This window comes from Corvus hawaiiensis, chromosome 3 (genome assembly GCF_020740725.1).
Source record: "Corvus hawaiiensis isolate bCorHaw1 chromosome 3, bCorHaw1.pri.cur, whole genome shotgun sequence".
NCBI classification, from domain to species: Eukaryota; Metazoa; Chordata; class Aves; order Passeriformes; family Corvidae; genus Corvus; species Corvus hawaiiensis.
The window spans coordinates 68,834,650-68,860,309 of record NC_063215.1 but is presented as its reverse complement, the minus strand read 5'-3'; the positions used below and the strand labels follow the sequence as shown (position 1 = coordinate 68,860,309).

The 25,660-nt window shown below is 37.3% G+C and overlaps 1 protein-coding gene and 1 long non-coding RNA gene across 6 annotated transcripts in view; one reads left to right on the top strand and one right to left on the bottom strand.

Annotated features, from left to right (window-relative positions):
- The window catches only part of SASH1 (SAM and SH3 domain containing 1), a 534,286-nt gene that overhangs the window by 327,969 nt on the left and 180,657 nt on the right, over positions 1-25,660 (bottom strand). The window lies entirely within an intron of this gene.
- Positions 5,770-24,921, top strand: LOC125322632. 2 transcript variants are annotated; one of them, XR_007202128.1, is made up of 3 exons: positions 5,770-5,813; positions 22,714-22,800; positions 24,080-24,921. It is a non-coding gene; the product is annotated as an uncharacterized LOC125322632 (long non-coding RNA). The 2 variants fall into 2 exon arrangements; XR_007202129.1 differs by having other exon boundaries at positions 22,714-22,879.

Sequence of the window (25,660 nt, the reverse complement as noted above, 5' to 3'; positions counted from 1 at the left end):
AGGTATAAAAGAGAAAGATGCTACAAGATTTCTTCTCATGAAAATTTCAATTCAATCAATATGAAAGCTACACATTTGGATCAAAAATGGCAGGGAATCCTTGAGGACTCTTCTTACAAAGAGTTCACATAATCTTGGAATAGCCTTTGAAAGCCTGAGAGAGGTCATTTTGTGGTTTTGAAAATGTTGAAATATCTGAAAATAATCAATGTTGCTGGGATCTTCACTTTTAAATTAATGCCAGGCAGTGACATTTCTTACTATTTTGAGCGCTTCAATACTAATTTTTTCTTTACCAATAAGGCTCGTCCTAGGAATGCTAAGAATTCTCTAAGTCCTGATGAGGGCACTTGAGGAAGTACAAGGCAAAGGTGGAGGGTAACACTAGGACAAGTTAATATATTACCATGATGAGGACTTTGTCCTAGCAAACCATTTGAGCTCCTAGTATGTTTCTCTGTATCTGTGTATCCCTTCCTTTTTTGTTTTGTAATAGGTATTTTGAAGAAATTCCTGACAGATTTCTGTTCTTCAAAGGCTAAATGAAACAAACAAACAAACAAAAAAACAAAGAAAAAAAACCCACACAAAACCAACAAGCAAACATTACTTAGGTACCCTATTATAGTTGCTGAATTGCAATATTTCCATCTATAGCATCATCTCGGTTGGATGTCTTTTAAAATGAACTTAAACTAGCACCATATCTGTTTCCACCTAACCCCATTTTAGACCAAGTTATACAGATATGAATCAAAACAAGTCTCATCTTAGTAAGTGAGTTGGTCTCATTATTGGAATATTTAAATTTGACGTGCAGTTTTTTGAATCAGCTAACAGTAAGTGAAAATATGTATATAGTGTATGCAATACTTTATTATCTTTTTATTAAATACACTGGATATATATTTACATTTTTAGTTTAAAGTCTACTTTATTACATTTTTAATAAGCAAAAGTGAAGAAAACAACTAGAAACAAAAGGAATGGTGATTTAAATTATCTGGGATTTTTGAACTACAACATCAAGTACATTTAAATTTTATTACTGAAGGATTTTTACTTTGCTTTACTTATGTCACACTTTATTTAAGAATGCAGCAACACTGATAATCTCTTTGAAGAGATACGTGCTCAAAATCTATGACTCAAAACCCAAACCATTTAAAATTAAGTAACTGTCAAGGGACATGTGCAATAAAATGAACATTTAAAAAAATGTAAGCTGATTCTAAGTTTATTTATGCAATTTTCTTCCCTTGTGCAGAATAAATGGATATGCAATTTGCTCTGGCTTTGTGTTTAGATTTAATCTACATCTGAAAAAAAGGTTGTTCAATGAATTTCTGGGATAACTAGAAAATCAGATAGAATTAAATCACTCATTGTCCTTATCAGATTTACCTACCCCTTATACGTTATATACACACACACACACACACACACAGAATCATATATGTACCCTCCAAGTCTTCCTTCACTCTGCTTTCTTCCCTCACAATAGTACTGTCATCTCTAGGTCCCACAAAATGAAGTTATTGCATTTTCCCTGCTGGACTGCAATGCAGAAATATGAAAAAGCTGGATCTCCATTGGCCAGGTCACCATTACCATTTCCAAAGTTTTTTGTTTGGCTTTTTTTTGAGGAAGGCATTTTGACAGAAAAACCATCTCATAAGAGGCAAATAACTTGTACAGCACAGTGATATTTCCAAATACTGCATGTGTCTGAGTTCGGATTCAAAAGGGTGAGAAATACTGGAGCCCCACTGTTTGGCAGTAGTGTCACCAATTACCACTTTGTTAAACCATAGCATTTACTACGTGGAAAACTGCATATACACATAGCGGACTCAAAATAGTGCCAGGGGAGAATAGAACAGGAGACACAGAAGAGCTGTGAAGGTCTTAGTTTAAAAAGAAAATATTTGTGACTTCCTTATTTTTCCAGTCCCTAACATTTCTGATTCCTGTTGATTCATAAAGCAGATACTGTCATAGGCCACAGACCTAGTACGCTTACTTAAATAAAGAAGAAAAAAACACCCAAATAACCCAGGGACTTAAACTTTGGTCAGGGTTTAAGAGTCACTGAGCATTAGTGATCCAAGGTACTGTTGAGAGATAGTAGGACAAGACGGATAAATAATATAAATGGTGTGAGTTTTTGATTGATTGCTTGAATGAAATCATTAACACTTTTTTATTGTGATAGGAGACATAAAAACTCAAGACTTGACTATGAGAGAAAATATAGCTACAGCCTGAAATGCCAATTGAAAGGAGAAAAAGAGCCTTTGCTTGTAATGGCATGGAAAGTAGTTCCCCACAAGTATCACCAGATTAAAGATATGACTAGCAGTAAGTGACCTACCTTTATTTTAACTATCAACTGAACCTTTTCACAGCCCCAGAGGCTAAAAGTGAACTTTCATGCAACCACAAGCAAGTGAATCTCACACAATTCTTAAAAGGCAGCAGTATTAAAAGTAATAGCCACAGTTAAAACCACCACAGAAAGTCTCGCCCTCCATAAGCTAAAAAACACCAAAAAACCCCAACCAAACAAAAAACCCCCCACAAAACCCAAACAAACCGAACCCTCCAAACCAAACCAAACTAAACCACACCAAACCAAAGAACCTTGTCTGCACTGTAATCTTTACATGAGAGGAATTTTGTGCTATTGGTCAGCTCCAGCCTTTTCCATCCTTTCTTCTAGATTTATCAGTTTAGTAATTTGAAAGGTTTAAGAATCAAATCAATGTGTTCAGTCAATTCCAGTCTCAAATAACCTTCTTATAGAGGCTGAGACCAGCAACTGTCATTTGAAGAAAACAGGAGCTGTTCTACAGAAGTAACAGAATTTACTGAGGTTTAGAAAAACTTAATCTCTTCCCTTTACCTCTCTGTAGGCATGAAATCACATGCAACTTCCCAGACAGGAAACCAGACCACTTGGATCAATTTGGTGTCTCAACTTCTCGTTTGGGAGAACATTCACTTTAACATTAATATGGGAAAATGGGGTAATGGAAGGATTAATAAGCAGGGAATAGTGAGGCAGATAGTCCTTTGTTGGCACCCTGGTAATAGTCCTTCAAAAGACTTCAACCAGCAAGCATGAAATCCTATATATAATTTCAGCTGCCATATAAAGAGTAAAGTGTTTCTTATCCACTACAGAACTGGTAAAGATTTAAACTTTTGTAACTGAAATCCAGTGAAGGATCTGAAACAGCTCCAGATCTCATATTTTTGATGCTGGATAAGATGAAAAGCAAAAGTTTAGAGGAATATTCTCCTTTCCACTGACATAATTTTAAATTTCTTAAATTGGACAAGACCCTCAGGCCCCTCCTCATGTTTCACTGCCTTGGGTGGCTCTGCCAGCCCACACTTCCTCATTTGCTCTCAGAACTGTGCCCATCCATGTTAGTGCAGGGGGAAGAAAGGTGAATTCCTACAGTCATTCAAGTATGCCTTCCTGCCCAGTCCTGTACCAGAAAAACTTTAGAATAAACTAAAGCACAAAAGAATTGAGAATTGGTGATTGGTGCTGTCTCATCTCAAACATCCATCGTTTTTGTGCCCAAGATCTCTCTGCTAAATGAAGTGAAGAAATGGCCCTTCCTGACCGGTCACATATCTTCTCAGTCTGCAAAGATTCAAGACTTTCTGTTTGCATTTAATAGTATGTGAAATTACACAAGAGCTATAGTAGAAGAACATTAAACACTGAGAAAAATTGGAAGTGAATACGCAGAATAGAGGGAGCAGGTCATTGTCTCGATCCGTAATCTCTAATGGAACCTTACTACTACCCCTAAAAACAACGTTAAGTCATGTAGAATATTACAGAAATGTCAGATAATAAAAAATAAAATCCCTTTAAGAATTTAAATGGCAAGAGCCTTGAGCAGTTGGCAATAGGTTTCTCCCAGAGAAACAACTCATGTAGACAGAGGAGTCAGGATTAGTGGAGCTAGCTGTCATGCAGCTCTGTGAACTTTCTACATTTCTGTTAGCTGAGGGTATTGGCCCGTGCTGACCTTCTGTACTCTGCTTGAGGCAATCACATCAAACTCCCTTTCTGATGAGCCAATGTGAATGGCACTCTGCTAACGACTCCTCCTGCCACATTTCAAGATTCATGGCAGTTACATCCAAAGGAATTATGGACTCCCTATCTTCTGCCTTCAATTAATGAAATCCTTTCAGTTCAAAGACCCTCAACTTGAATGCTAATTCAAACGATATCAAAGTAATTGATAGTCTGCATGAATAAATCTATGTGCTTTAAAATGCTTAGCCTTCAAGAAACCCATCAATTTATAATCATGGTGCCTTAAAATGGTGAAATCAGGAATCAGAAAAAATTCCTGTACATCACACATACAGTTGGTTAACCTGTATTACGAAAAGGAGTTAATTTCCTGACCAACTAATTTCACAGAGTAAATTCAAACAGCAAGTAACTACATCCCACTTCTATATGTGAGCTCTTACTTGACCTCTGTCTGGAAAATTTCTGCACAATGACGGTTTCATAGCTTGTATTTCCAGTGTTACTCCTGATTAAAAAAATCCAAACTAATTAGCATGTAACAACCAACATTAACAACATATGCTGGGACTGTAATGAAGTCCTAATTTGTAAAATGTTCTCAAGGATGCTGTATTATTGATTAAAAATTAACATTTTCTCTTGCTCTAGAGCAATTAGTGAAAATGTAAGATAATGAATATTTATAAAGCTAAGGTAAAAACTTGATCATACCCCAAGACACCATTTTTTGTGCTTAATAGCAGCTAGCAAACTGCTGGCAAGCAAATCTTATGTATTAGGTTTCCAAGGCAGAAGTTTGTTCATGGCAGTCTGCTTTACGGCTAGAGCTGAGAATACAAGAAGAGGCTAATTTCCCTCACAAAAGCCAAAAGGCAGCAGCAATAGCACTAAATAAAGCACAAGAAGCCAAGTCAAGCAAACTTCTCATGCATATTCCCAAGTGTTTCTCAAGAGGTCAAACTGTCAAGTTAGCGAGCACCTTTGACAAATTCAACAGCAATGCTAGTTACAGCTTTGCAGTTTCACTTCAGAAAAACAGTACATGCATGCTGCACTGCACTCGCTGGGACTCCCCATATGGAGCATAAGGCAGTAGCTAGACATCTTTATGTCGCTGGCAAAGGTAAGATTTGGCCCATTCCCCACTCTCAGGAACAACATACTTTTATGAGCTGTTCTGCTAGCACTTTGCACTCATCAAACAATTATGCTTATTAGCACTTTGTCTTAATATCAACTTTTTAATCATTCCTTAGCCTGGTATGTCCTGTCAACAAAACCTTTGTATTTTGTATATTCTGGCTTTGGTTCTCTCAACCCAGATTTCACAGGCACAAAAACTCTTCTATACGTATTAAAGAGATTGCCCCTGGACTTGACATATGCAAGGCGATATAACAAAGGTGTCAAACCCTGAAGGTAGAGATGTATTTCAGATAGAGTCAATTCTCAGAAATCAATTATACTGGAAGGAACACTTCAAAGTAATGTTGCTAATGCCAATTTCTGGAAATTGCAACAGAAAAAAATACAAACAGCTGCCATTGGGGCTTTTCCTAAAGATCAAGAAAAACGTAATTGTTGTGTAGCCCATGATCTTCAGAAACACAGAGATGTGTTAGATGGTCACCGGGCAGGGAAGGATCTGCCTGTAAAGGATACCGTATCCTGTCAAAATAGAAACATATCCCTAGCAACCCCCTGTCTCCAGGCTGAATGGAAACCTCGGTGTACAAGCAGACAGGTGACTATGAAATTTCTTGCTTTCTTCTTTTTCTGGACCAGATGGGAATTCAAACTCTTCTTGAGAGTTGCCATCTCAATCTTTCCATTAGGTAACTGGGACTTTATGTGTCACGCTGAGAGCTCAAGGTATTAAGATCTTAATCAAAAAAAATACTTTTCTCTTTGAAGAAGAGTCTTACATAATAGCCATGGCAGCAGAACCTGCTGATCTCAGCTGTAGCTGGAACACACATCTAGCTGCAGCCTTCACAGAAATGCTTCTGACGGTGAGGGAAAGTTGTTAAAAGCTGTGTCTGTCACAAAGGGAAGCATCATAGAAAGAGGGCTGTTTTTCTACTGCTTCAACCTTTCTGGAGCTATTAAAGGTGTTTTGGTTTGAGGGGTGGTTGTTGTTGTTGTGCTGGGGTTTTTTTGGTAGTTTTGCTGCGGTTTTTTCCTATAATGAATAGGTTATATCTATACAAAATAGAATTGAAAAGAATCTTAAAATTAGGTTGCAGTGTTATCTCTCCTACTTATTTGCTAGCACCGTAGAGACATGGCTCTGCTTCTCTCAGGTGAAACCACAGTTTGTGGTAATTAAAATATTGACATTTATTTTCTGACAAAAAGAAAAGATTCAGTGCTTTTATAAGATAACTCAAAAAAACACCTTTTGTCAGCACTTTTTTTTTCCAGTTACCTTTTTGAAGTATTAATAATGTAAGTTAATATGAAGGTTTTTAATTCAGTTCTTGACTGCAGAAGGGCTGACTATAGCATTACCAATCAGAACTTAAAGGCTGAATGAAGAGAAGCTCACTACATCCATATGCATTTCCTTCTCCTGTTAACTTCAGTAGATGTGACCTATCAAAGGATATTGGTTCATAGTTCATTCACTCAGAGAAATGGGGGAAACACATAAGGGACAAGCATTTCTAACCAGAGGATTTCTGCTATAAAAATGTTTTCTATATCTTTGGTAACTTTTGCGGTAAAAGACCTTTCTTACACTTATGCTTAGCTTCAAATGTGCAAACTAAACTGCTAATTCGAACAATACATCTGAAAGCATCAAAATCTTTGGTCAATATTAAATAATGCTAGAAAAATAAAGTCTAGCAACTTCCATTAAGCATTTTAAGCTCTAGTGTTTTGTAGCACTGAGAGCACTACATACGGCCTTTGCCATCACGCCTAATCAGAGGCCATGGTTTTAGTGTTCTTTTCCGTTTAAAAAGATGAGGTTTTAAGGTTTTTGTTCCTTTATAATCTTGGTGATTTTATCAGAAAAAATAAAGAGCCAGGAAAGGAGGGTGTCTATCACAAAAAAAAGAACACATTTAAGCAATGGGTGAACACTCAAATAATCAAGTGGTTCAAGAGATGAATTATTGCTGTGATAATTAACATGATTACAGCCAAGTCGGGTATAAAGCTGCGGCCACTCTGTAAATATTCTAAGATGGACCAAACTGAATGGTAACTGTACCAACTACTGTTCTTCAATACTGCTCCTCAATTACAGGAAACACAGCCACAGTTTCTGTGAATTTATTTTTGAAAGGAGTTGAATATACATAGAAGCTATGGAAAATCTGTGATGCCAGTCCTATGAATTTTGATGGAATTTGCAACACTTTACACCTTGAAAAACTATAATGTAGTGAGCAAGTAAAGTCTCCTGTTTTCAGAAGGGCTCTTTACATAGACAGAGCCACAATAAACTGGTAAATTTGCAGGCCTCTTTTTTTCACAGTTATGAACTACTAATCTAGAGAAACTCAGTACCGCATTTCAACTTCCATAAGCTGTAATTTATTGTGTAACAAGTTTCCCAGCAATACAACTTAGACTGCTGCTTCTTAGCTTATCTGTGCAAGTTTTCAGGAGAGCTGACTTGTTATCTTTCAACTATATATTCTACATCAGCATTGCCCAGGCTGACTCAGCCCATGGGTTTTGCTGTCTGACTCTGACTGGAACTACTATATTCTTTACTAATTCATGCCAAGTAAACTTCTGAATGAATTACTCTCAGGTCAGTGTCAAAGGTGCCATAGAATATAAACACTTGTTTAGAGTTATCAGTATTATACTTAATTTATTGAGATAAATAAGGAATCCCTTGGCACAGCTAGTATTTTACACTATAGAGAGAAGGCTATTTTGGCAACAGTCAGCATTATGGGTTCAGAAGTAATTACTGACATAAATCAACTGATGCTAGAAATATCGATTATACATTCACTGTTAATTCTCTGGCACTGTATCTCTAGGATACGACCATTACATCTTTCACTTAAGTCTTCAAAAAAAGCCTAGAAATAAATACACAATTTCAGGCTCTGGCAAAGATTAAATTATCAGTTAACTACTCATAAGAGAAAAATCTTTGTATGTCACTGCATCATCAGACTTTGAATGTTCCGTGGGGTAATTTTTTACCTCCTTCTCAATTAGTGTAAGATACTAATATGGATTAAAGGGAACTTTCCAACAAAATGAGAGGAGTATGATAACTGTCACAGAGTTTCCTAGTTGCATTTTTCCCAGTTCTCATGAATGAAAGTTAAATGTCATTTCCCCATTTAATGTGTCCTGCTGTGATGGAATTGGGCAGGAGGAATATGTTCAAAGATTAGCATTCTATATTGCTTTATGAGAGGAGAGGTTTTCAGCCTCACTTCCTAGCACTGGGCAGTATATTTTCAAAAAGGTTAAGTAGGGTTAAATGGGAAAAAAGACTTAATTTTAAGGGGTAAGAGTACAGGAGTTAATTATAATGTTCTGGGGGTTTTTTTGGTGAGTCGGGGTATGTGCACACAAGTTTATGTCAACAAAAATTTTGCCAGATGAGAAACTAAACTGGACAGACAACAACATAAGGAACCAGAGAGACCCACAAACATTAGGGAAGAGCAAAAGACGTCAAAGCTAGCTGGTCATGTTGGCACAAGAAAAACTGAGTATATAAATAAATTTAACTCGAGAATTAAAATGAAATTACTAGTCTGCATAAGCAAGAGAGGCAACCATTATAATTAGTTTTCAAATGGAACTTGATGAATTTACTACCAATAATTCATCAGGCTGTAGCTTAATCACTGGAAACTGAAATCAGTTCTTCCCTGCTGAAGCACATCCCCTGAGCTTGCTCTCCCCAAGCACGTTGGTCTCCCGGAGCTTCACCCTGAATATACTTAGTTACATTTTTTCTCTAGAAGAGTTACCAAGCCTCTTTTGCTAATGGGAATTCTCCTGTTGTAACAAATTTCTTAATCCTTCCTAAGAGATACCAGTTGTGTTGTTTGCACTGCACTGTTCCAGCCTCTGCCCTAGGTCACACATATTTCTGCAGAACAGCCCCCCCATACCTTTTCAGAGAAGCACTTCTTAGCAAGGTTGCAGCAGGACCACACCAACAGGATGTACTTTTGGTAAGATCTAATAGGAAGTTGAACTGCTGATAACTGAAATTTTACTGTTGTAGATGCTTTGCTTCACAGGCCCAGAGTCAGGAGTTTTCCAGAGCGGCTTCTCACTTAGAGAGACCCTAGTGCAGCCCTAAGCTGGGACATTTTCTTAGTAGGACACGTTTATTTACAAAATGTTATTTACAAACTCCCCCCTCCTCAAGCACAGAGGTCTTCTGTTTAGGATCTGTGTAAATGTGCTGGTACAGGAATACCCCATTGTGCTTCCTCTCTGACTTTCACAAGGCTATTAAACAGTGTTCACTCCACAAAGAGAGAAGTCACTCCCTTCATTAAAAAAAAAAGCTATGATGATCACCCATGGTAAGATGATGAACAGTAAAAGTCACTTCCCAGTCATAAAATCACTCAGATCTGTGTGTAGCACAAAAAAAATTAAACCTCCTATTTAAACTGAAAATGTGACCTTATAATATTTGTCTGAATCTGAATCATAAATGTGTCATGTAATGCATACAGAGTACCATGCCTTCGTTGAAAACATTTTAAGGCTGCCTATTATATTAATTTTACCAGATTTATTTTGTTCATTTTAAAGATCTGGATATTCATCTCTGCCCCAGAGTGTATCTCTTCTTTGATTCTATTGTATCTGCATTAAAAGTAACAAAATTAAACTGCAGATTATCTAATTTTGATTCTATTGATTCTTTCTTATATCTGGGAAAAACATGTTGCGTAATGTTTTATGCCTGCAGTTTGAAACAATGACTTTAAATACCTTTTTGTTTGTGCATTACAATAAATTAAATTTTAAGAATAGACCAAGACCAACTGATGCAATCCAGTTATTTTTATAATGCACGTAAATCAAGTTCATTCCAGCTGGCAGCTTGATCTGCTGTCTCTCCCTTGTATCACAGATTTGCTCTCCTTCACACTGAATATGGCAGGCCATCCTTTTTAACTAGGGAAGTAGATGGCATCTGTACTGTGTAGAATTTACCTCTGGCCAAGTACCATTTACACCTGCTTTTGGCAGTGTCATCAACTACAGTGACAGTCAGGTTTGTCCTGAAAGGGATCGCAGGAACCGCACAAGCACAACTGTGGTCTTTCCAAAGCAACTAGACCTGGATGGAACTTGAGACATGTTTTGCAGACATGCACCAACCCTCTGAACATCAGCTTTCCCGTTGGTTGCTGAACCGAATTAACCAGAAAAGCAGTTAGGTAGCTATTTATAACAGGTTACTGTATGAGGCAGCTTATTACACATGCCAGATATATGAACAGGCTTTTACGGCCTGTCAGGTAGGATCTTTTAAATGCTACACAGTGCTTCAGACACAGTCTTTGCAACTGTTTTTTACCAAAGCTGAAGCAATCCTCTAAACCCAGGTAAAAGATGCCCCATGTGCACACATGCTCATGTTTTACTTCAAGACAGAACCCCTGTAAAAGACAGAGCATCTGAATAATCAGCAGCTGTTCCCTAAGTCCCATGTTCTTTGTTCTTGCAACAGATGGGACTGCTAATGACAGGGAGCTGGAACCATACTGAGGAATCCTTCCTCCCAGAATACTTATTTTAAACAGGCACCTTTGAAACTTTTCAAATGAAAAGGTACAACACAGAAGTTACTTTGCAATTCTTACTTTGCAGTTAAAATTTGGTATTCCTACATACAGCCTAAGAGAATTTCCTTTTTCCTTTTTTTGCTAAAACATGTCATTTATTTGGTATTTATACTGCATTATTAAATTCTAGTTGGCCTTTAAATTACACCTTTGGAAAAAGTAAAAATATCAATATGGGCTGCTTAAAAAAAACAAAACAAAACAACAAATATTTTTTTTTCCTTACAATTTTAGGTGAAAAATAAGAATGTCTGTCAAACCGTTAATTAGTTATAAAGTGCCTACATAACCACAGGAGTATTATGATTGGTTCCACAAAATCTCTTTTACTTTCACACTGCTGCTCATTTCTGAATTGCTCCAACATAAAACGGTTTCAGAGAAAGAATGGGCTCCTAGGCAGGAGATTCAATCCAGCTCCAGAATGTTTTGAATTCTTGTGATCATAAATAGAGTTAATGCTGGGAACTGAAAAATCGTTGACATACTATTTGTCTCCAAGATGCACTGCGAACTGACTCAGCTGTTGCAGCCACAAAACAATAAAGCATTCTGATGTAACCTACCCTGCTTTCAGAATCATGTTTCATTACCTCCCCCTAGAAAATCTCACCTAAATCTATGATGTTTGTGTATTTTCTTCCTTCTTGACATGGGAAAAACATCTTTTTCTCACTAGTTCCAATCTTACTTCATTTTATCTGGAACAGAACCCAGAGATTTCGCTTTAATGAAGAAATCTAGCCTAATTTGTATTTAGACATTGTGCATGGACTATATTCTGATCTTGTTAACCACCCTATTCATCTATATCCCTCAGTCTCGATGGATGAAACAAGTACTGACACTAATAACTTTGCTTCCAGTTTCCAGATGTGGCTAAATGGAAGTAGAGTAAATGCAGCTGAACTCTCCTGTGGAGTGTGAACTTTATCTTGTTCTCATCCCCTGAAAGTATTGTACAGTGCTTCTGACAGAAAGATTCTGAATATGTTATGCTGATGTTATTTAACATCTGGTACCCATTTCTAGAGAACTTGAAATTTCAGGGGCCTCTTGAAAGCAACAAAGATGCTGCTCTGAGATACAAGGTAACACCTTCTAAAACATTATCTAAAAATCCAACCTAGAAAGTTTCAGGTCAGTTCTTATGCACTTTGCATAAAGGCTAACTGCTATATTAATAAATTATGAAGAGGTGGAAGATTGAGTTCCCACCTGCTGTACCCGCAGTCCTACCATTAACAGTTATTTATTTATTTGCTTATTTATTTATTTATTTAAACACTGGAAATACTTCCAGCTTCCCATTATATCATATATACAATATAATATGCACATTATATGTGCAATATTGTATCCCATACAGAGTTGCATATATCCTATAAATACTGGTCAATCCCTATCCTTGGTTGGATTCCGTATGTCATGCCTACTATTACAGCCCTACCGAGGCTCAAATGCTGCTTAGAACAGTAATTGCTGATTTTTTTTTCGGTTACAGACCAAGCACTATCGAAGTCTAACTGCTTTTCTAAACCATCTGAGTGAGACCTTATTAAACAAGGAACATAAATTTTGGAAAAAAAAATTGCCTTTGCTAATAAAAACATGGGCATTAGACTATCTCATTTAGCAGAATTTGGACATTATCTCCCTCTCTCTGCAAATTACATCTGATCTTTGCAAAAAGCAGAAGTACACAGTTTAATATGATAACATAGGACCTGTTGCGAGGTAACACAGTCCAAAAAAAATCATAACCAGGTCATAAATGTTAAAATGCAAAAGGAAGGAAATGCCTGTTATTCATCTTGCAGGCAGTATTCAGACATTCATGAAATTGAAAGTTAATGTACCAGGGACTTTCATTATCTGACCCATTCTATACTATCCATTAGAATCCCATAGTACTGGAGACAGAGGACCAATATGTCACTAATACAAGACGGAAAAGGTCACAAAAACTAAGCATCAATAAGACATTACTTCTCTATTAAATTTCACAACACTCAGCAGAAAACACATTTGCTGAAACCAGAATGTTTTATTATGTAATGTAGCTAAACTGAGAAAAATATATGTTTACCAAGGCAAGGGCATAATGATTAGTTGTCGAATTACTTTTTTCCCTCCATTTCCTCATTAAAGAAATTTTGTTTGTTTAAAGCAAAAGAAAGGTATGGCATGGGTGGGGTTTTTTTTGCTTTTTAAGGCTATTTCTTACAATAGAAATATATTGTTCCTTTGGCTCTAGCAAAGGTTTCCTTTCACACCACTGAAAATACAGTGTCTATTAGTATGTAGTAAAGTCAAAACAAATTTGCTTTCCGTTTCCTCTAGTGGAATATTCAATTTATTTAGAATAGCTTTCAGTAAAAACAATATCACTACTACTGCAACATCATTTTCCTGTAGAAAGATGATGTACTGATTCCCTTGAGCTTTCTCCATCCCATTTCTCCCCTAACATTGTTGCTCAAGCCACTCCATATACATTGCTCTTACTACACAGCTGAGAAAAATGCACAGCAGAAACTGTGACGTGCAAATAAATTACTATGAAGCAACTTATGAAAAGACTCTTAACTTTACCATTTGCCATCACAGAAAATATGTGAGCATTCACGATATTTATTTTAAGTGTTGGAACTAGTTTGTTCATGAGGCAAAGTTTGCTGTCAGTGATCTTGGGACTCACTCAGATGAAAACCTCATTCCTCATGCTCCTCTATCCAGTAATGGGTAAAGAGGAGTTGTCACAGTAGATGCATCCATGTAAATGAAAAGCAGGACAGGTGATTATGTGCTGGTGGATGTTGGACCAGAGGATTTCATTCACCACTCTGTGACTTGTGGGGGATGCCACAGGAAAAATGGTTACAGCTGTCCGAGTTCTACCTCGATACATTGCTTCAGTAGTTCTATGTACTTTCAGTATCACCAATAAACATCTGGAGACCAGGATAAAACTTTAACTATTTAAATGTAAACAAGCAACCCAGCTCTTTCAGCAAAGCAGTATTTTAAAATTATTTGAAATGGTATAAAAGCAACCTGTAGACTGGATAGAGTATACTAAAGGTGCTTGTAGAAAGAGACAAAGATGAAAGTATGATGAAATTAAGGAAATTGTAGGAAGGAATTTTTCATTTGGGATTCCTAGCAGTAGACTGGGTAAAAGGACACAACATACTACAGCACATGTAATGTAAAGAGCAACTCGAATGTGGCTTGAATAGAGACACAATAGACCATTACCATCTCCCTGCCTGCCCCTGCTACCCTTTTAAGTCAGGAAGGTTTGAATTTCAAGTTAATTGTGCAAACCAGAGAGTGGCTGAAGAAAAGCCTGACATAATTTCAAGTCAGCAGGAGCCCTGGGATACAACTGTCTCCCTCTTTCTTTCCAGCACCTGTAAAGACACCAAGTATTTGCAGTCTTTAACTGATGATTTGCAGTTTTTAAGACTTTTTTTTCTTTTTAATCGGAAGAATTACTAGGAAAAGATAATTGCAGCTAAAGAAATTCAAAACTGCAGAATGACAAAACCTAAACAAAATGGCTGGAAGGCAAACTATTGCCTTGCCTTCAACTCAGCATCTCTTGGTATCATGGTTTAAACTCCTTGCCATTGTATCAGTGGGAAAGCCCCTCTTTTCATCAGCTCTGGGACTGGGCTTCCCAGTGCCTGTCACCTTCCACCTTTATCCAGGTCACCCTGGCTGAGACACCGCAGAAAGCCCCTGCTGGCTGACCAGCTTTACTCTTCAATGAGTGACAGAAGTGAAAGCTTGGTTGCCCTTGGGAAAGGGAAACCTTCTCCAGCATTCTCTCCACAAGGCTAAACTGAAGGAATTACCAGATCTAAAGGACGTCCATCATTCTTTTCTCCTGTCTTTCCTTAATGATATAAGATTTGATATTTAACCAGTAAGTATGAAGAAACATCTAAAAACTTCTACTGCTCATCAAAGAACACCATATTCAATTACAATGTTTATCATAAGGCACACGGAAAGCATCTGCATTTACTTAAAATTAATCCCACTGTTTAAGGAGGAGAACAAGGGAACATTTTAGGCATTTTTTTACTCTTGCTTTGGTAAACACTTTGCAATGGTCTGTGACAAAATTTTTATTTAGAAAGTTGTCTTTTTAACAGTGCAGAATCAATAGTAATGCAGACAAGGTTAGCAGTTACTGGCTAACCTCTGTCCAAGACAGCAGGCCCCTGAGGCACATGGAATTTATGCAGAATCAAAGTTAATAATGTTGAAAAAAAAAAAATTCCTGAATCCTTGCTACTCGATGCTGCTTCCTACCCAGTGTGCTCACTATGTTTGAGATAACAAAGACAACCCAACAGTCCTTTCCCATCCTAACCTCCTGATTTTTCTATTTTTTTTTTTTTGGAAGCACAGTATTATATAACTGAAGGCCAAAATCACAGAAAGAAACTAGGATGGGATTTTGTTCAAATTACCTTGTAAAAGACTAAAATACAAGAAAGATTTACTTTTACTTTTTTTTACATTATTGAAATTGTTGACTTTAAATATTGGGATAAAATGGTAGTTGCCTCTCTGTGCTTACTAACCTTTAATAAGGGCTAGGTTGAACTGGTGCATTAGATGACATGACAGCTCCTCCTAAAAGAACCAGTCCGAAATCTTCAACACTCCTTTGAACTAAACATGTTTTTCACAAGACATCTTCTGCCTACAGGTGTGCTAATCTGAAGTGACCCCAACACATACAGACAGAAAACACTGAACTGCAATTTGAAGATACTAGGTTTGGCAATATGATTCCTTATAACATAGTCAGCCTCCACTCCAGATTAACTTAGAAAATCAAGAGAACATTTCCAAGGACTGCAATTCTAAAAGAATTACTTCTATTTCAGTAGATTACAGTGCACCCACACCATATGTCTTTACATAAAGAGATCAGCGTCATGGTACCAAGCATTAGAACATGAAATCTGTATTTTCCAAAAGAAAATGACAGCTAAGACAACCTAGCCAGCTAAATTTCAATAATAGGGGCAGGCCATATTGTTGTTTTACTGGGAAAAAAAATATATGACAAGTAAAGCTTTGGTTTAGACTTAGTGTGACTGTACAAAAATAGCTAACCATCACCAAAACACCCAAAAAAACCCCAAAACCCAAAAAGCCTCCTAAAATAACAAGTTGCTACACAACATGCAAAATACAGCACTAAACATTACTTCAGCTTGAACAGGCTATGAAACACATTCAGTAAAGTCTCTCAAGATACCTATTTCTTTATTTGACATGCTTCCATGTATTACTATCACCATTTACTACTATTTACTTTAATTAGATCCTACTGCCAAAATTCATTAAGACAAGAATCTGGTACAATGAAGAATAATAAATTCTGTTCAATCATATGTTTTTAAATTATTCTGCTCCTATAGAGCAAAAATGGCTTTTCCTACCTTGGCTTCTAGTTAAGACACTGCAATAACAGTCACAACAATTCTTTCAAAATCTTGTGTCAGTCATAACTGAGTTCACAGGATGTACTGCTAGAGCTTCATGTAACAGAGCTGCACAGGACACCCACACCATAACTGAGTGCTGTATTACTGGAGTCCACACATCTTATTGCAAGAGGCACTGTAATTGTTGGCCAGGAGGGGTGACAGACACCCCCCAGCCAGACTCTCCCCAGATAACAGTGCAAGAAATATGGAAAGCTCCACATTTTGAGCTGTGCTTAATTACCTGGCTTTAGGTCCTGGAAGGAGAAGGGTGGAATCAAGTCTCAACCTATTGGCTAGATAATTTTCCCAGGAAGCTAAGAGCCTTGGATTTAATTCTCTTTCCATCTAGAGTGATTTCAAGGTAATTGCATTAATAGCAGGTTTAGGGGCTACTTTCTACCTGACTTGTCAAAGGAATGCTACCATGAGAGTACTGAAAGTCTTATTATTAGGTTTGCCAAGCTACTAGGTATATATGAGTATATCCATATTCACCCCAACTAGCAAGTAATTGTTGAAAACAAACACACACATCATCACTCCCTTATTTTACATAAATGAGGACTAGAAAGGACAGCATAGTTACCATAAAATGTACTGATGGAAAAATCTTCCATCAACTTATAGTGTAACTCTAATCAATTAATGAGTTAAAATCTTTATTACAACAAATTTTTATAAGTTACTATTACAAAACGCAAAAAACGTAGTAAGTATTTATCAAGAAAAATCCTCATTCTCCCATGTCAGTCTATCTGAAATCCCACTTTTTATTTTATTCTTTCTTGTTTAGATACAAAAGAATACACATCCTCCTCTTCTTAATGAATATCACCTTCAGGTAAATATTATATAATTCCTTTTTGAGAGGAAGAAATGAAGAGAAAAATTCTCAGTCCTGCAGGAAATCTAACCCATTTTGAAGCTGATGGGAGTTCTTAGATTTCACTGAAGGATATAAAATCAAACATAATGGAAACTTCTACTTTAATTTTGGAGCAAATACTGATGCCACAAGAAAAGGTTCATTATTGGACTGTTACTTAGGTTAGTACGGCTCTCAGTGATATCCAAGGTGATACTGTTTGAACTTTCTCACCAAAACTCCACATGGATTAAATGAAAATATTACAAAAATTTTCAAGGATGTTAGAGACAGTGAGCAAAGACAGGAAGCTCATTTTCTGCTTTAAATCGGACCCTTACTTCAAATTAGATCCTGCAGGAAAGGTTAAGATCCCTAGTGAAGGCTGCAGCCCACAGCACTTGTGGTACCCTCTCTACATCCTCCCTTTTCCTTAGGTAAAGGAATGCCTCCCTGCGCCAGTTCCCCACCTATGACAGGACAAATATGACAGCTCTCATCTGGTACTTCAAGGGATAAGGAAACCTGTGCTGACCAAGGGAAAAAAAGGACAGGAATCTGACTTATCACCAGGCCCTCTCTCCCTCCATTTCCGTAAAACTTCTCAGCTCATAGGGCACAGATGGAGCTACGAAAGCTCAAGGGAGAACTACCTGCATGTCAAATTGCAGATTTTGTATCACCTCCTTATTTAACTTTATCATCGTCTTGTAACACCACAAAAAAAACCTCTAAACAAAATATCAAAATATCTTTTTCCTGAAAGTCATGAAAAAAAAAAAAAAAAAAAGCCTTGTTATCCTTTCACATGATCTGTCTTCCATCAGTGAGCTGCACGCCAAGAGCAACAAAGTGCGGGTAGGAAGACAAAATCAATTAAAAAAAAAAAAAAGAAAAACCACACCAAAAAACCTCAAATCAGCAATACAGATGCTGCTAGAGATAGAAATTAAAGGAAGAGAAGAATAAAGAAGTGAGGTAGCAATTATATTCTCACAGTCTACAAGATGAGAACAAGGTTTATACTAACCTTTGTGCCTCATCCTTCTTCCTGGGCACAGAAATGCAGTATTAAATAGTTTCTGAACTGCTGAGAAGAGGGGGCAGCAGGCTTAAGTAAAGAGAAATAAATGGCGCCCTGAAGGCCTGCTACAATATCCAGGGTGCAGTTTCATGTAACAGCAGAGAAGACCTGAGGAAGGAGTGGAGGCCAGCATTAATTAATTTGATTTGGCCAAGATACTAGAATTAAGTGACTTCATTTGGCTGGGCACAATTCAATTACAAAAGAGTTCCACTGATTATTTTGAAGACAGAAATTATTTATTTCAGAGACATAAAGATACATGGATGGAAATTAACCGAAGAGGAGAGGGGACAGGTAGCATCACAGAACATTTCTCATCCCCTTTCCCATAAACTGGCTTAATGCTTTAACTTTTGGGTTCTGGCAGATTTTCCCCTAGGAAGAATCCCTAGCAAATAGCAGCTGTAAATATTTGGCTTGCTTAAACTCTTGGCAAGACACATTTCTAAGAAATCTAGCTAAGTAAACAAATGTTCCAGTTTGGAGTCAGTCTGAAACTGAGCACCAAATGGTACAATAGAGATCAAATTGTGCACAGTCACCTAACTTACGTGTGGCAATGAACGCCTATTAAAAAGTATCTGAATAATTTAAGATTCCTTTCTGAGCCCCTACTGAAAATATGGCTTCCTATTGTATTGAATTGCTAATTATTCCAAGTAGAAGATTTAATGCCAGATAAAGTCATGTGTGCATGAATTTTTCACATCTAAAGCTTTTAATTGTATGATGCCTATGTTATAAAGCAAATAAAGTGATGCTGTCTGAATTAAATACTCTAGATGCCAATAGGTCAGATAGAAAAAATTTCCTCTTCCCTCTTTTTGCTTCTTCATGACAAAGATAAAAATTAGCATTAATCATACACTGGCAAACAACCCAGTGTATTTAGTTTGAGCAAACTCATCTCAAGTGGATGTAAGTCCAAGTGCACCAGGAGCGAGTAAGACACTGCAGTGTTCTGAGCAAGACAGCACAAGGGATGCTGGCACCCTCCTCTGTTATGGCAGAATGTTTAAGGTGGCAGGCATTTAAGGTATTCTATAGGGTGTGACTCAGTTTGTTTCTCACTTTCAGAATTTGCATTTTATCCAGCTTCTATGTGAGAACAGCTGCTCCTTACCCAAGAAGACTTTTTATGGAAGAAGACTCCACAGTGCTAACTTTAGACAGAATTTTCAGTTTAGGGTTAATGCCAGAAAAAAGCTAACCTTGGTTCTAAACATTGGTGTCCTTCCCTCACCTTAAACTTGAAATGTCTGATCCTTACATTCCTGAAAACCAATTCATTTCACCCAAACAGATCAATCTCTATTTGCAGTCTGAGCTAATTTGTCAGAAATGCATCCACAAAATGCTTTTATTTGTCCTAATTCTGTTAGCTCATCTCATTTTCTCTTCTCCACCTTCCCCTGGCCAAGGAAGAAGATCTAATTAAGACCCCTGTTAAAGTAGCACGGTGTTGGCTGAAACCTTTGTTTGTACCTTGCCAGCAGAGAATGACGGACATTAATAATAACCCAGATTGTAGCCGGTGCCAGTAGTTAAAGCAAAGCAACAGCTGATGCAAAGCCAGGACCAGCGTTTTAAAACAGGCAGTGAAACAAAATGGGCCCAAATACCTGGCAACAGTAAGAACCCCTTCACTGATGGATAGGAATAAATATAAAGACTGATAGCACAGTAATAAAACAATGATGATAACCCAAAATTATTTATTACGAGGCAAGAATGCTGCTGCTTGCTCAGACTCTGCTGTAAATGGAAGCTGACATCAACGGATGACTCTCCACGAGAAAACATGGACCATTTTAATTTAGGAAGTGTCATCTCATTTTTTAAGGTGAAAGCCATTATCAGAGGTGACAATGATCTATAGTGAATGAAAAGAAACAATAAACCCCCATATTTAACCCCTCAGTCTTGTGCATTTACTACAGACAGCAACTTCCTTACAAACAACAAAACATCCTAGGAAGTTGAAAAACATCAATGACATCTTCTTGGAAATCAAAAGTCTTATTGGGTCAATTAAAGAATTAGAAACGACACTGATACAGTATGTACTTTGAAGATAATACAATCAGCCCATATTATTCATACAGTGACTACCACTGAAAAACAGGACACTCCATTGAAAAAAAAATGAAAGCGCACAGTATAAAAACATGGAGTAAAGTAAAATTCTGATGAATTGTGTTCAGTAACTCCTAGAGAGTCTAGTCAGCAAGGGAAACACTTCTTCTCACTGCTTCCTGCCTTAACATAGCTAAACCTATATTGACATATTTAAGAGAGATAATGTGCAAAAGAAGCCTTATGGCACATCCTGTGTAAATTCTATAGCCTCCAGTAAAATGTTACCATAGAAACACCTTTGCCACAAGGAAGGTGCACTTTTGTAAAGGGCCTGGGGGTAAACTTTCAGATTCCCATGGCAACTGTTGTGTGTAAAGGCTAAAATACCAGGCGTCAGTGTCTTTTGGAGCAGCATGCAAGAGAAAGAAGAAAAAAACCCCACCCAATATTTTCTTCATTGGAACTGGCAGTCATAGGTGGTAATCATTCCAGGTAATCATCTACCTGAAGGTGGAATAGCTACAAGGGAGTATTTTGAGTTAAAAACTGTTTGTGAGTGGGGTATTAAACCTATGAAAAAATAAAGGAGAAAAGTAGAGTTAATTAAAATGGCAGTAGATCATCTGATACATTCTCAGTGAGTAACAACTATTGGGGCTGTATGTTTTTTAAAGTTAGGAGAGGGACTCAAAATTCCCAGATATGCTTGATGCAAAGAGAACTACAGTAAAAAAAAAAAAAAATCAGTTCTTTTTGCCCATCAGATTTTATACCATCTAAGTCAAGAAATTCCTTTATTTTCTGTCACACATTCGGTCACCACTACTTGCTGGGAAAAGCTCTTACTGGGAGAAGACACACTACACATTTCTCATACTTCAGCAACTTCCCCTATTAGATAATCTAGAGCAGCCTGTGAAAATCCTAACAAACATCAAACTTTCATTCAAAGCAGAGTACCAGACAGTACCTGTATTTTTAATATATGAACACCTCATGTTTTGCTAATTAGGTCTTCCTATGGGACTCATTTCATTCTCCTTTGATTTTTTCCTTCAGCTGACTATATATCTGGAGTATTTTTAATAACTGTTTAACAAATTGTTCTAGATATTCTCCTGTTAGAAAGCATACAGAACAAGGAAAGGTATTTCCTTCACTAATGTGTTCTATGATCCTGTATAGTAGGTCATACTGTATATCTTGGAGTAAAAAATAGAAATGAGGGAAAAGGATGGACTTTTTGGTTGGTTTGGTGGGGCTTTTTGGTGGGGGGTCTTTCAGTTTCTTTTTTTATTTCTTCTCTTTTGAATATCTTTAAACATGACTGAATATTTTAGCATTGTATGTTTAAATATTTTGACTGTGCTTTAAAAAGGAATGAAATTCTTATATATCAACTTAGTAGAACAGTAAGACTCATATGAGTGTCTGCTTTTTTTTCTGAAAGCAGAGGCAGAAAGAGCATTTTGCCTATTTTAAATAGCTGAAATCAGATAGGCATCCAGAACTCAATGACAGTCCCAGCAGCAGATAACTTCTGCTCAGTTGGGAAGATAGTCAATGCTTAAGGCAAGAAAGAACTAGTGGAGAAATCTGAGAGAGCAGAGACAGGGAGACACAGATTGTGAGGATACAATAATACCATTTATTGAATAACTTGTATTTTTCTTCTTCTCTTCCCTTTAAGTGCTAAGTGTAAAAATGCACTGAAAACAGAGAAGCCAAGCAGCAAACTGAAGGCATTGGAACATTCTTTGCCCAAGAAGTGGCCCTGGTCTTTAAGGGAGCAGGGGTAACTTTCATGAAGCATTACATGCATTCAGAAATATTTTAGGTATACAGATTGAAAGTAGTGGACAGTGGTTAGCAGTACCTGCTAGCCACACTTTTTCTCTTTAGTAGTAACTGTTGCATTAATTTGGTTGTGTCAACCAAAGTTGCAGCCAACTAGTCCAGTTGGGAAAACTGTAGAACAGACACAGGTAGATTTTTTTTTTTTTTTTTTAATTCCAACCAAACTTAGAGGATGGAGAATACTGCTTTTGACCCGAGAGCCAGAGCATGCAAAGGAAAAATGCACGCATAAGGATTCCAGATGCGTCAGCTGTCAATACACGCCAACTCTATGGGCCCACTGTAATTGTTAATAGGAAATGTTGGAAAAGAAATTTGTTTTCAAAATAAGTCTCCCATCTGTAAGATTATCGAGGGTTCAGGGAATAATGAGAGTCAAATTATTAAATACAGTATTTTCCTGCTGTAATTCTCAGTATTTTTTCTTGCAGAGTTTAAGAATCTGAAAAAATGGAACATGCTGGGAAAAGAATGTTTCTTCTGCTCAAGCCCAAAAACTTCAGAAAAGTAGGATATGGGTATATTTAAAAGTACAGGAACACAAAGGTATACCTCAGCTGAGTTTGGACATCTTGTCCTTTCTGAAGCACAATAAAGGTCAGCAAAAAAATGTGTGTATTTTCTGATGCTGACTGAGAAATGTAATAATACTTGTTGTCTCTAAGGTAAATCCCTCAGTTTCTTGTCCTGAAACCTAAGGTATGAATATCTAGGAGAGCGATAGAAAAGTGCTTGTGGAAACTGAATTGGTATCTATTAAAACTCTGATAGTAACTGAATTATTACCTTTCTGAGAACTGTCTAGGGACTCTCATTCTGATGAATCCTATTGGATCTAGTAAAACCACGAACCTTTTTTTGTTCAGATGGAGGCACTTGTAATAATTAGATGCCTGTTTTCTGAAGTCTTTGAAATGGTCTTTAATGAGAACTTAAAAAATAACCAACATTATATCTGGTAACTATCAAAGTAATTAGAGTTCCTTGAGAGCAAATACTTGGAAATTCTCAGAAAGAGAACAGTGGGAATTTGAGAATCAAACATTATGAAAAATTTGAAAGGTGTCTTCAGCTGAAAGATTCTGTCACTGTACATAGATGTTATCATTATCAACATGCTTATGCATTTTCTGTCATAATCCAAACACTTGTTGCAGCTAGGGAAAAAAAACCCAAGTGGACAGAAAGGTATTGCCTTGAATCAGCCTGTACTATGGCAAAATTCAACTCAGAGGAACTAACACAGAAGAGCAAGCTTCTTTTTAGAATGACATCATGAAACTCCAGGACATAAATATTGTTTTTCCCAAACCAGGGAGACTCAGATCCTCTGAAGAAGAGGGAAGCTGGGAGAGGCAATACCATGCAAACTCTCCTGTTACAAAGAAACTTAAACAGGATACTCAACTGGCTGACACCTGTTTGTTCTTAACAAACATAATTTCCTTGATAACTTGCAATCTTAGTCCTTATTTACAGTGATTTCAATATAATTTTTATCCTTTTTGAAGATACACACGTTCATGGCATTTCAGAAGGAACTCCATCAACATTTTAAATAGTTGATACTACTCAGTACAAGGACTAGAAATACCTTATCATATTTTTTTGCTATTGCATGTTTTGCACAGCAAAATCTCATCAGTATTTCATAAACATCCTATGAATGCTTAATGCACTTAAGTCTATTTTATTTAAATTATGAGTGCTCAGAATATAGAAGAAATTATTATTTGCTTCTGATACACGGCTTTGTCTCTTGTACTATTAAAATCCATCTATTTTTATTCATTTCAGCTCTTCATATTACCCAGTTCATCCTACTTGTTATTCAAGTCCTCCTCTGCATTGAGATTGACCCCATCTCCGTTATATCAGTACATTTCATTTGTGAGTCAAGGTCATTAAAGAGAATATTAAATAAGATTGTTCAGTTGATGAACTCCTCTAATATCCTTTTTCCCTGAAATACTTCCACTTTCAAGATAACTCATCATTCTGGGAAAATAAGGAGGATACATGTAATAGACAATGGGTCAGGAATGAACTCAGTCGCTTGAAGCCTCTTCCTGGAACAGCAATAAACTGAAACCTGTTACTATTATCAAGGACATTACATATTAATGTTACTGTGGAACTGGTACCTGACCTGTGTCTCATTCTGTCGTCCTGTATGTGGCCTGGCCCTTTGCTATGCCATTACATTTTGTTATGCCAAACCTATCCCAAGCTGAGCCCAGCATGAGGACTACTGGAAGCATGGCTTGTGCACACCAGAAAAAGGAACTTGTACCAGCAAAATGCCAGGTGTGGGGTCAGGGGCTGCTGGATAGACCGGGAGAGAAGCTGGGGGATCACTGATGAGAAAGCACTCATAAGCTGCAGGAAAAGAGCTGGTAACAGAACACAAAAATCTCCCAGAGGAGTGGCCTCATGTCCACAGTGACACCAAGACGGTCTAGAGGACAACAGTGTTAGTGAGGAAAGACAGATACCCCCAACTCTTAAAATGTAACCTAAATATTTTCAGAGTATCACAGAATTTGCAGTATCATGATTCTTACTTTTTAGTACTAATATTATGAAATGTTCAGATGATATCATGCATGCAAGTACAATAAAATTCCACAATTCTTAAAGCTTTGATTAAGTGGTTTTATAGCTGTGCAGGAAAATATTGCCCTCTTGTCCTTTGGTGCTGAAGGTCCACCACTATTTAGCCAGTCCATTGGAGCTGGCAGGCCAATGGGGTGAGAAATTAGACACACTCAGCAACGTTGCTTAGATAAAAGCCATTTCTAGGGCTAGTAAGATTGCAGGTAAAGCCTTCAAGCATGTTCCAGCCACTTTCGTGCCTGTTGGCCTATGCAGATTGGCAGTACAGTAAAAGCAGGTGTGGAGAGGAGAGGTCCCTAGGCAAAAGGGAGGCCGAGCAGCAGCTGTGCAGGCTTACAGAGTGTGCTCGAGCTTTCTGGTCTGTAGGCGAATCATGATGTAGAAAATGAAGGAGGGAAAAGAGGTGAAAGCAAAGGTAAAATGGGGAACTGAAATAGATTGATAGCATCTGAGTGACCTTGATTCAAGCACACTGCCTCACGATATATGGAACTACAAACTGACTTTTGAAGCATATTGGTCTATTTTACAAGGATTTCTTGTCAAAAACTGTGATTTGGTTGCAAATAGGCTTACAAGTGTTCATACAGAAATTTGATACAGTCAAGCAAATTCTTGCTTTTCTATTGCTTCTCTGCTGTGGCACAGAAGCCCTGAGCTGGCTTACAGTGGCTGTGCAGATACATCCCAAAACCAGCCAGGTTGGCACCTTATGTACAGAAAACTGACTTATAGAACAGCCTGATGGTAAGCTTTTCCTGT